The 12,811-nt window shown below is 37.1% G+C and overlaps 1 protein-coding gene across 13 annotated transcripts in view; it reads left to right on the top strand.

Moving 5' to 3' along the window:
- MEF2C (myocyte enhancer factor 2C) overlaps window positions 1–12,811 on the top strand; it is a 128,386-nt gene that overhangs the window by 100,190 nt on the left and 15,385 nt on the right. The gene's annotated exons all lie outside the window — the stretch shown is intronic.

The following is a 12,811-nucleotide window of genomic DNA, read 5'->3' as shown; positions in this document are numbered from 1 at the left end:
AACACCATTAAAGAAGTGTTTTCTAAATCTCTTAAATGCAGAGCAGTAGGAAGAATTTGATACAGGGCTGAAGGAAGATGAAAAGGTCACTGTAAGGTCGAATCCTCTGTCTTAGTTGCATCATTCCACAATGGCACTATTTTGGACAGTCCTCTTTCTTTAGGGTGCAGAAGAATAAACATCAAAAGTTCTCTTTGTTCATCATTCTTCAGAAGAAACAGAGACCTCTGTGTTTTCTTCTATTTGGCATCTTAGAAGCTGGTAGCATGATCAGTGGTTTAATCTGTTGGGGTTCATATTTCTGGCCAAATTAGAACATTATGAATTTGCATTTTTCTTCAGTGTCCAAAAATAGCATATATTCAAAATAACATAGTCCAAGAAGAAGACTCTAAAGAGTTTCATTTCTGCCATTATAAAATGAAACTACTTTTGATTACTAACACCAGGCCCCAGTTTCTGAACTACTTTAACAAATTACATTATAACAAATTGCATTATAACTGCAATATCAGAAATGGAAAAAAGATTAGTTAAGCCTGTGTTTTGAGAAGTATGTTATTTTGTTGGTTTGGATTATTTCAAGTAATAACCCTGAAACCATCCACAATTTACCTTGGGAGTCAACCCAAGACATAAATAGAACATAAATGACTACTTCTTTATTATCCTACACAACTAAATACCATCAGTGGTATTTTTAAGTTAAACCAAGGTTATGTCAGGTTTGTTAAAGTAAATTTGTTCTTAGCCAGACACTGATTGAAGAGTTTCTATCATGTGATAGGAGCAACTGCCAACAAAATTCGAGGGAACTTCACATTTAGTATAGTTGCTAAATTATAAAACCAGCAATGTCTCCAACACTGTTCTCTCAAACCAAAGACTTTTGATTGAAACAGAATAAGAACTTTTTGGACCCAAACTGGTATGCATTAAAACTATTCTAGTTTACCCCATAACTAATATGAAGACTAAGTGATGTTACCTGTTTAGACAGCAGACTGTGTGTTCTTTTTTTTTTTTAGGGAGCGTGGTCTTTAACAAAACCACTCAACAGTAACTTAACAAGAAATAAATAATGTCTGCAAAGTTTTAGTACTGTAAATTATCTGAGCTCAAGTTTTATTCAGTGGCTTATTATTTATATTGAAAGCCTAATAAAAGATTAAAAAATTTAAAAAGTTTCAATAGTTCTAAAATCAAAATACAACAGTACTAGTGAACACCTTTCTTTGCATCTGTACTTTAAACTTTTGTTTTTGAAGCTGAGTTACGTTTTTAGATTGAGTTACATTTTTCATTTTTATACAGTTTACAGATTATGACATTTTGTATTTCATAATTAAGGTTTCTTGTGAATGGAATAAGCCCATCTAAATTAAAAAAAAAAAAAATTTATGTTTTAAACCTGTAATATATCTTTTAATAATATATAAATATGTAAATAATCTGTTTAAACCTGTAGTGTTTTAAAAATGTAAATAATAAAATCAAAAGGAAAATTTAATCTCAAGTTTTAAATCCAGGATGGGTATAATAAAAAATGTACTTGCTTTAATTGTTTATTCACTTCCCGTAATTTGTTTCACTATTTGGTTTCTCTACTGCCTCCATCTTAGTATTAATATTAAACTCAAGGAGCGAGTTACTCAAAAGTACTTGAGACTCTACAAATCTGCCAGACGGACTAAGTGCTTGTTCTCTTTAAATCAAGCATCCTCAAACTACCTGTAAACCTGTTCTTTAAAATCATTAGAAACCAAAAAGATCAGTAGTGCATTTTGAAAAATTCATCCCTTGTCTTTTTAATAACTGAATCTTGTGTTCACCAGTAAATGAGCAGCCAATCATTTCCTTCTGGAAATTAACCACAAACTAACCGCTGTCTTCTCATCTCCTGAGGGCTGAGGTCCTGGATCTGCCAGCCACTATTACAATTTGCTAGTGCTTTCCTGCGCCTTTTTCTTTTCTTGGTCATGTACCAACTGTGGGTGATTGTATTATATATTCTATAAGTATTTCAAGCTACATGGGGATATGTGTAATAGTAGGGGGGGGGTAATTTTAAGCCCTCAGAGCAGAGGCAATCTGGATTGCATCTTCTCATGAAAGAGTGATTTACCAAAAAGAAGCAATTTGCCCAAATGAGCTTACAAGCAGTATCAAAAATAAACAAGGATTTCAAAGGCACCTAGTTGCATTAGTGTCTTTTGAAACTATAAATACAAATAAGCAAACTAATACTAAAAATAAAAAAATTTAATAATAGAAGTTACATAATATTTTCCACTGTGCCCTGATACATCATGCTTGGCGTGGTCAAGAAAAGGTAATTCTTATGCTGCAGGCGTTGAGTATGTTAAATAAACAAGTGAGCTTAGAGCAGTGATTCCCAAACCACAGTTTATGGGCAACCTGTTAGGACTGGGTTTGCCAGGGAGAGCAAATAATTATGTAGATAATTATTAGAGATGATTAATTGCCCTTGTCTTGTTACTTGATGTGTGCAGTTGCCCACAGACCTGTGCTCCAAAGATTGGGCAAGATGCCGTGCGAAAGTATAGTCAGCAATAGTGGCTGTCCAAGGAAGTTTACAGCCCAAAAGAAAGGACATGCTGTTATTCACAGCAGAGCTCGTGATGCAATAGTGCCACGTCCAAACAATAAGAATCCATAAACTGGCAGGCTGGCTTAAAACCAGGGTGGGGGATAAGAACTGAGAAACATGTCATCTCTCCTTTTCTTTCTTTCCAACCATATTATCCCATTAAGTGTTCCTTTTCCAAGCTTTCCTTGGAAAGGAAAGAAGGATACGTACTCTTTTTTTCAGTGTTTTAAGGGAAGAACCTAGAGGTAGGAGGCGCATGATAAAGCAGGAAGAACGCTAGAACGTGTCTGACAGCTCTAATACACGGGATGAAGGGAACAGCCTACCCAGCAGTACCCGAATTTTATATCTGTGTAGGCAGGCAACACAGGCCTTCCCAAAATTAAGTCCTATTTCTACCCTAAGCAACTGATCTGTTTTTACACAGCTTGTTCAGACTTTTCATGCAGGTGAAAACCACATCGGTGGAATTTCAACAATAAATTTGGAAGGGTAGATGCTGCTGTCCATGTAAAATTTAAAAAATCTTGCAGTGGGTGTCATCTGCAAAGGTTGGATGTGTGTCCTTTCAGCTAACTCATGTGATCTCTTACCTGTGAAGAGATCCACATAAGCTCATTCTGAGTAGACCTCAATGAAAATCTGTGAAAATTTGGCCTTTATTAGGTTTCCATCAGTTGTGTAAGTGTTGACTTAGTAATTTATTTAGTTATTCTCTGTCTTGTCATCTGTCTAATCAACAGTGTCTCAATATTTGTATTTATAAAACGACAGCTTGAAAGGATTGAAAGGGAGAAAGCCCTAAGTTCACGTGTAATGAACAATTAAGTGAGTCATACAAACCGTGGTTCTTTGTAAGACGGGCATGACTGACTTTGTTTCCTTTATGACAAGCAGTTTCGAATGCTCCTCAGGAATAATTTGGATTCTTTAGGTAAAATCCTTTTCCCGATGAAGTCTGGGGGAATGTTTACTTCAGTGAGACAGTTGGGTTTTTTTTTTATCTGTGCGTTCTTGCTCATTAGGACACCACACTGTCTGTTGCACCCTGCAATCCATATTCTTGTTCAAATTCAAAAAATAGGAGAATGCGTTGCAAATCAGCAAACATCTGGATTTCATGCCTATCCTAAGTCCTGAAAAAGGTAGTTGATACCTCCTGGATCTGGAATGCAGCAATGACTTTACTCTGAGAAACAAAACAAGAAATTATTTTAACCTCTTGAAGCTGGGACTGCAGCCACACATGGAAGCTCCTGGCAATATTAAGTTAATGTGACACCTGCCCTTTAACTTTTAACATGATTCCCCAATTGAGATACTCAATCCACAGATTTAATTTGTTTTTCAAATCTGTTGCAAGCTGATTTTTCCTTTGATAACAGTTGGAACAGCCTCCCAGAAACAAAATCCAGAGGAGACAGGGATGGGTTAGTTACTGATCTTTCCTTTGCATCTGCTTAAATTTCAAAAAAACCCTTAGTATTACTTATGTGCAAAACACTTTCCTTTTGTGTGCATATCTGTTCTAATAACATTGGTAAGTTAAAATATACCATTTGTATTTAATATATGTAGCCCTGAAACTTTCCTGACATTGAATGTTAAATTCTGCCCTCATCATTTTTCAATAATTGTGCATTTAACAAAAATCAACAATTTAACTTCAGATCTATGTTTATGAAAAAAAAAATTGTGAACTTATTTCTAAAATTTCTTTAGGGAAGCAAGAAAGTACATTTTCAAGTAATGTGTTCTGTGTATAATTGGAATTATTTCTTGTCTTGAAATATTTTTCATTTAAAAAACATTTTTCCCCGGAATTATAGTTGATTTCAAACACCTAAAAAAGGAAATAATTTCTTATCAGCCTATAATTTGTTAAAAGCAGATGATTTGTCAAAAGCTCTCACTCAGGCAGTCGGGAGAAAGAAGTCCTCTACTCTTCCCAGGCTCATATCTTTCTCCGATATATCTTCAGAAAATATTATGTTTTTCATTAATACCGTTTTCTCTCTGACACGTCAGTTGTTTTTTCCTTTCTTCTGACTCTACAACAGCCTATTAAAAAAATACTGTTTCCTTTTTGCATAAACAGGACTAGAATGGAGCATCTTTTCAGCTAGTGTACAAGGTGAAGGAAGATACATATTCCTGATTTGCATCATTTAATTGTTTTTCTGTAACGAGAATTAACTTACAATCATAAGAGGCCAGCTAAGTCCTGAAAATGTATTTTGGAAAGGGGGTTTTCTCAGACGGGTGAGCACCAGAAACCATTTGTGCATTCTACACGTTATGAGATCAGGTTTATGCCAGTTAGTGCAAGAGTTTCAGAAAAGCTGTTGTGCAAGCTAGTGAGCACCACTGAAAACCACCCTCCATTTCTGGTGTTGACCTCTCCCACTAGAACAAACCCTCGAGTGAAAGATCACTGCATTCTTCATGCAGAGCATGGACCAGCCTTTGCAAATGTGAGCAGTGAGTGAGGAGGGGGCACCACACCAGGTCAGGGACATTGCACTGTGCCGGCTCCTCACAGTAGCAGCTACACCACCAGTGACAGGGGCAGGGTAGATGTTTTAGCGTGATAAGACACTTTGAAATGACTCTCTGATCCCTAACGTTTTGTTTGGACCTCACTTAAAAATTTGCAACACGCAGGAATACAGTTGTGATGCTCATTGTGCAGTGCCCACATGTTTGAACTACGGATGTGTGGTATTTATAAAGCACAAAACTGAAGACTACTGTGCAATTTTCTCAAGTAATTTTTCTCAATAATTACAACTTAGTTACTGTGCTGATCGGATGAAGCTTCATGTCAAACAAGATAATTTGAAATATGTGGGTTCTGAGATAAGCCTAGCTACTGATAAATAGCCATGTTAGAACAAAATAGTGTTGTGGAAGTGGAAATAAATGAATCAATGCAATCAAATGTAAACATATAGGAAAGATGGTATTTCTTTATTGAAGCTATATGCTATGAGATTCCTGAAATGAGATGCCATTAAGGAATTATGAAAGCAAAGAGTAAGATGCTATGATCAGACAGTGTAAGAATAGAAGTATACTGACAATAATAAGAGTACTGCAAAATTAAAAAAACAAAAAAACAACACAAACAGGATGTAGACTTTGATTATCTTTTGCTCTGTTTGCTTTTTCAGAAAAAAGAAGGGAGGAGTAAGGATGTAAGTATGGACTAAGTAAGGAATAAGGATGTTCATCCTTGAAGAAGGAAGAGCACTCCTCGTGCTCACAGTGTATAGTTTGCAACAGACCCTCACTGCCTGTGAGATGTACCCCTATTCCAAAAGTTGCAAGGAGGGGGTCCAGAGGTTGTGCTGAAATACCCGCCTGCAACCTGGGAAACCTAATTGCAATAGGAAATGTTTTGAAGGGTTGCTCACAGTTCCTTATCTGGGTAGCCAAAGGCTAATTCTGTAGGCAGTCACATGCCACTTTTACATTTATTTTATTAAGGTGTGAACTCCTAGACTAAAGTGGGAGAATGTTTAGTGCAAGAACTACTTCAGAAACATTTAAATACGGATCTTATTATAGCAACAAAACATAACTGCAATGTGGGTGATCAGGTTAGTTTGCCACGTACTTAGTTATGCACTTGACTCAGCAGTAAATTATTTGCATGAAGTGCAATGGTCTGTGATACACAGGTCAAGTTTCTGTTCTCATGGTCTTTCATTCTACATCTAAATAACCTCATCCATTTCTCCATTTGGCTGAAAAAGCATCTCAGATTTTAAGCCTCCTAGATTCACGGCATAGCCTTAGCTTTCCAGAAGTGTGTTTTGCAAGTCTCTTAAGTGGCCAAAAAGCCACTTCTTTCCTTGCAGCTTCTGCCTGAGAAGCACCACCTCTGTCCAAAAGGAACTCTGAGCCCAGTTGCTGCAGTGTGGGATACACCTGCCCTTTTTATCTCCACATAGAGTAGATTGTAAGGATGTTCCAAATCTTATATGGCACCAGCTATACAAATATAAATATAAATGGTTAGAAATAATGTTGGCTACTTCATCCATGTAAACACTTCATTAAGGTAGTTAGTGGTACTCGGTGTGAAGATTTGCAGAGGAAGAGTTGGTGTTTAACTCTTTCATGATGAGGAACGTGCCGCCAGGACACCCTGCGGCAAGGGGCAGGCAGGGGTAGACCTACCCCAAGCACCAGGATCCTCCATGTGCTTGGGTGTAGAGATGGGCCAGGACATCAGCCCACAGGTGTGGGTCCGGGTCAGGCCCATGAGGAGAACCATAAGGCTGGTGAGAGGACTGTTCATGACACCAAACATGAGAGTTAGCAGTAAGACCCATATTGTCTCAGTAAGCAGGACCTGAGCCTAAGTACTTGAACCCTCCAAAGGACGTAGCAAACCTGAAAAATGTGAGCCGCAGGACAGAGAAGTCACTTTATTTGTAACATACCACCAATACAAGCAGATTGTACACACAGTTTTCCTTGGAAAATCTGATGAGACCATTTACCCCCGCTGCAGTGGAAGCAGTGGAAGTTTCCCTGATTTCCAAGGTGAGGTCTCACTAGCACCCAGCATCACGAAAATGGGATGCACAGTGCAACACAGAGCTTCACGCAGTCCCAGTGCAGGTGCTCATCCATGTACACCTGAAATGCTGATGGTATTAGCAGCGTTTTAGTGATTCCCAAATACTGTCCTTTAATCAGCACAGGACAACCGTAACACCACAAGAGCCCTTTACATAGCTTTAGATTTAAAGAGCAAGAACTTCCCAGTAACAGTTATACAACCTGCATGGCAGTAATGAGTGAGTGAGAAAGAAACCTGAGTATCAGCTTAGTCTTATATTGTAGGAATCTCTTATTTGCATTATATCTAAATGGTCGGTTTCTAAAACTACACCAAAAAGTTGGTGAGATAGTTTTGTCCTCATTCTCTTCCTGTTTTTCCAAATGTCTGTGCATTCACAGCACTTTCATCCTATTTCAGCCCAAAAAGCAGCTGATACTTCAAAAGATGCTTGAGAATTCTTTCACACCAAGTCAGTAGGTTTTATATACCACAGCTGTCTGACTTGGCTCCCAGTAATTCAGTAAAGAAGGTCCCTTAGCATAATGTTGTGGGAATGGACACCTACTTCAACATAAAGATTTTCATTTTTCTAGGTGAGCGTATCTGCAGATTGGTTTTCTTCCACTGCTTGCAGTTAGCAGAGGTCACATACTGTGAAATGACTAGCATGCAACATGTAAGAACCTTCAATCGTGTCTTTTAAAAATTATGTTTAGGTGAACACCAGTACAGCTTCCTGGCATTAATGATATATTGTTTGTGTCTGTTTTGTTTGGGTGGTAAACCATAGCCTGTTCCAAAAGTGTGCATGCATTAAAAAAAAAAACAAAAACATTTTTTACATACAAGATATAAAAGAGAAAAGGAACCATTTCATTGCCTTTACATTACTGTTAGTAACATACTACCATTCCTCCAGAAAGTGAGGAAATTACCTGAGTGAAGAGTGAAAAGCTGGGTGTAATTTTAGCAACATTTCTATTACTGCATTGAGGTTTGTATATATATATATATATATATATATATATACACACACACATATATTTTTAAAAATATAAAATTGTAAGTTGTAGCATAGCTAGCTCTCATGTTTATGTAGGTTCATTCTAAATTTAGCATTCTTTTTGAGAGGCTTGGTGGTCAGTTGCAATGTCCTATATACAGGATGTGCATTTAACCTAACCCAGTAAGAAGCAGGAATCCTCCATGAAATGGAATGTACATGTTCTTCTTGGCAGAATTATGATAATTTCCACAAGTAAGAGCATACATTTGTTGGAGACGCGAAACGACCATTAATATTTACTGAAACATTTCAGAATTTGCAGGCTCTTTTCCTATTAGAATTAATGGGAGGTAAGCATCCCAGGTTCCTAAAGACCTTGTAAATTCTCAACCCATATGGTCATTGAAAAGCACCAGAGTAAATGAAGGAGAGAGCAAAGAAAGGACGTTTAAATTTTGTGTCTTGTTCTTCATTCTTCTAGGACTACCACAAAGGTCTTTTCATGCAGTGTATTTTTGTATCTTTAAAATCACAAATTAAAAAGAAACAAGTAGGGACATGACAGGTTCAAAAATTCAAGAAATCAAAATGCAAACATTTTCCAATTTTTCAAGACTTAAAGACTTCGAATCATGGCAATGCTGTTCAGGATATTGACAGATACAGAAATAAAGCATTCTTTCCTCATTTATGTTACCCTAACGTGGAAAAATTCTTGGCTTAGATGCTCAGTACAGAATTACTGCCCTAACTCTGAGAATATCACAAATTGCAGCCACTTTGCAGCCACCATAACACCAATGACCAAAACTACATGTAAGGTACAGGTGTTACTAGTGGGGATGAAAGAAGAGAAGTAAACTTTGCTCTCTGTCCTGAATGAACTTGTGCCCTACCTGTACCCTTAAATTCTTAAAACATGGAAGTGAACATTTGAGATCGTACTACGCAAATTTGTAACATAGTTCAAATTGTAGTTATCCATGAGTAAATGAATATTTTTTTTAATCATTCTTCTTGGCTAACTAACTAGGGGTGCACAAAGCTTCTCTGGATGTTTTTTTAAAAGTGGTATTGCAGGAATTAATCATGCAGTGTGTGCTTGGACAGAATTCCTTCTAAAGTCAATGGTGCTCGTGCCTAAGTGCAGAATGTGGGAACATGCCCAAGAAGAGCATTCTATGCTCAGAAAGCATTTGTCTTTATATTCTGCCATTAGTCCAAATACAAAGTCTGGCACTGCATTCCATGACACGTGCTGCTCCACTAGTTCTATCTAGAAACAAGCTCTTTTCTATGTAAAATATTTTCACTCTTTCAAGTCAGCATAACAAACAACACAAGGAAAAATAATTTTCTCTTAAAATTTCCTGCATTTAAAATGCTGCGAATTTACAAATTCTGACATATGCCCTTTAAAACTTGTGCATCTACTGGTTTTATTTTCACTATACATTACAAGTTATATCCGTAATGTTTAAAAATGTTCTATTCCAGCAAAAATATGGCTTTTAACCAAATAAAAAATGTAAAGCCAACTTGCTCTAAAATCCATCTGTTTTTCATTTTCTTATAATCTATAATCAGGAAATCCATTCATACATGACATATAATTTTTGTGCTTTCAAGTGGATAGTGGAATGCGATGTTCTGCATACAGTCACATCTAAATTGATAATTGTCCAGGCGGAGTGTAATTTTAAAGTATAGGATGAAGGAAGGTTTAATTTGTATATTAGAAGTCTTATACATTTTTTTGCCTCTGAATGTAAATGAGACCATTCTCTTCAGTGGATTTATCCAAAGGTGGGACAGCTGCCTTGGAGCAGGCCACAGCTTTCCGAGTAAAGAGGATACGGTTTGAAGAGCTGGTTTAAATGCAGACTTTTCTTAACTGTAAACCACATGCATGCATTCATCATTGATTTTCAAATGATGGGTTTCTGTATCATGGTTGAAGGTCCACAGCCTTACATTCCTGAGTCCACATTATACCAAAGGAATAACAATTTGGTGGCTGGAAAGAGGAATGGTTATTATATGGCTCCAAAATGCTAGCTGGCGTAATATGCCATGAACAGCAGAAATCAGATGGTAAGGAGAAGATTGCAGTAGTTCTTAAAAATAATTTGATGTTCTAAAAATATAAATGTAAAAATTGTTATCACTGTTCAAAATATTTTACATCAGTAGGTAAATAATGTAAAGGTCAGAGGAAAGTTTCTGAAGAGTAAAGTTTTATAGACGTGTTCTTTCTTTTAATGTTTAATCATAAACTATATCAGGTAAATCTTATGTAGAAAATGGGAGGTTCTTTCTTGCAAGGGGTTCTGTTCTCCAAGAATCACAGCTATAGAAGCAAACATATAGATAACAGTGCATGCTGTTCCAGTAAATATCTCAGGCTGTGTGTTGTAGAACTAAAAAAAAAAAAAAAAAAAAAAATACACTGCTTCTTCAAACAGCTTCATTTTCACTCTCTGAACAAACGCTTGTCATACAACAAATTTCACAAGGCAGTTTTAATTCCTGTTGGTAAAAAAGCTCCTGTATGAAACCAGCACCAGAGAAACTCTACTGTTGCTTCAGTTTCTTCTGTTGATCCCTTCTCCACATCATTAGTTTTTCAGTATTCAGTTTGCAGAGAACAACTTTTAAAAGGCACTGCAGTTTCTGGAGGAAAATATTGTTGTATATTCAAAATGTCCCTTCTAATTTTGCTACCTCTAGTAACACATAGCATTAATTAGAGCACAATATGTAGCAAATCCACTTTGAGAGCAATTGTTATTTTAAAAAAAAAAAGTCTACTGACAGAAAATGGTAAAATCTTGACAGTGTTCTGCTGTTTTAGCTTGATAAGTGTGAAATACACTTTTCTTCATTAACTCATTTTATCTCACTAAATGTAAGGTATCATAAAGGAAATAAGATTAACCATGAAAAGTATTTTAATACAAAATCTCTGACGTGATCTGACTGCTTCTAGGTTTTCATCTTAGCTCCTTTTTGCAAAGGTTTGGGAGATCAGGATAATAAAAGGCATGGGAATAAACAAGCTAGGACAGACCAGTGAGTAAAGGTACCTCACAGATAAGGAAGCTGAGCACTTTCTGATACTCTTCCAGTGTCCTAAGCCTAGTGCTCACAGCTCAGGGTCTTCCAGAAGCTGAAGTGGTGGCTTTGCATTTAATAGCCTTTGACAGATATTTTATTTTTTTTTCCCATGGATTTGCTGATCTGATAAATACAATTAGCTGATGTGCTTGGGAATTAAAAACATGATTTAATGTTAGTCATGCTTGGGCACACTTAATTATCCTAACTAGAAGACAGATTCACTCTCGTGTGCTGTCATTTTCATGCCCACATCATAGGCTTTATCAAATTTAGTTCCATTATCCATTCATGTCCTTTCGGGCTGTAAGTCCCATTTCATGCATGGAAAAAAGAGCGAGGTACTGAGTCCTTTACTGTCTTTGGGACTACAAAGGAAATTTGAAAGCCCAGGGCTTCTAACTGGTAGGGCTCTGCCACACTCACTAGCTCATCTCCCCACACTATTTCTGGGTTGTGTGTCGCAGCTTGCGAGCTGTGAACAAAAGGTGAGTGCAGAACGGAAAGTCTCCCCTAGCATTTGTTTTCTTGGGATTTATCCACGAAAGTTTTTTCTGTACCAGTTTTCCTGCTATTCCCTCGCAGCTGCTGGGCAGTTTCTGTATCTCTATTCAGCCTGTGCAGACAGAATTTCAAGGATATGCTAAGAAGTCACCTCTTTCTCCGGACTTTGTGTGGGTAAGAGATGAAATTAGGCGGATGAAGTAGGAAGGTCTCATTTTTAGTGGGGTGGTAGGTCAGTAACCTTACTGATGCACGGCTGTCGGTGCTACGTGGCAAGGGAAGGAAACCCTTGTCTGAAAAAGGCAAATTAAGCGTTTGCCTGTCAGAATCACTGCTGGGCCCTGCAGAAAGCAGTGGAGAGATGAAGATGAAAGATACGGTGGTGTTTTCCAAATAAGGTTATGCTCTTGCTGCCATTGACTCTCGTGTTGACAGAATCAGGTCCAAAAAGTGTGGTGAAAGAGAGCCAAAAACATTTAAGAATCTTCCTAGTCCTCCCCCTGCCTTTTCTGGAAATTATAGCTTTGCTATACTCATCCTTTGTTTAAAAACAAAACAAAATCATGACCTGGAAAGGGCTGAGTCAGGCAAGGAAGAATCCTCTATAGTTATCAAGAAAACACAGCGGAGTTTTGACTTTTTTTTTTTTTTTTTTTTTTTTTTAAGCCATAAGAATGGCTGACTTTCCTGGTTCTCTTGTAAAGGCAAACATTAGGTCTTGGCTGCTTTGGGTGCATGCAATATTGTGTTATATACCATAGTGCCATTAACAGAGCCATATAATCAAGTTAATTTCAGCGCATCACTGAGATAACAGCTGCCATGAGAAAAAGCATTTTAGGACTAGTTGTCCCAAAAATGGTATGTGTTCTGTTTTCCTGTAAAGATACATTACAGGACACAGGTATTTACCTGATTTTTTTTTTCTGACATTTTGAGTATCTAGTCTTGAGAAGTACGTTGGCATTTATAAACCTTCTTTTCTCTTTTATTTTTT

This window comes from Falco biarmicus, chromosome Z (genome assembly GCF_023638135.1).
Source record: "Falco biarmicus isolate bFalBia1 chromosome Z, bFalBia1.pri, whole genome shotgun sequence".
NCBI lineage: Eukaryota > Metazoa > Chordata > Aves > Falconiformes > Falconidae > Falco > Falco biarmicus.
This window is presented reverse-complemented; position numbering and strand designations above follow the sequence as displayed.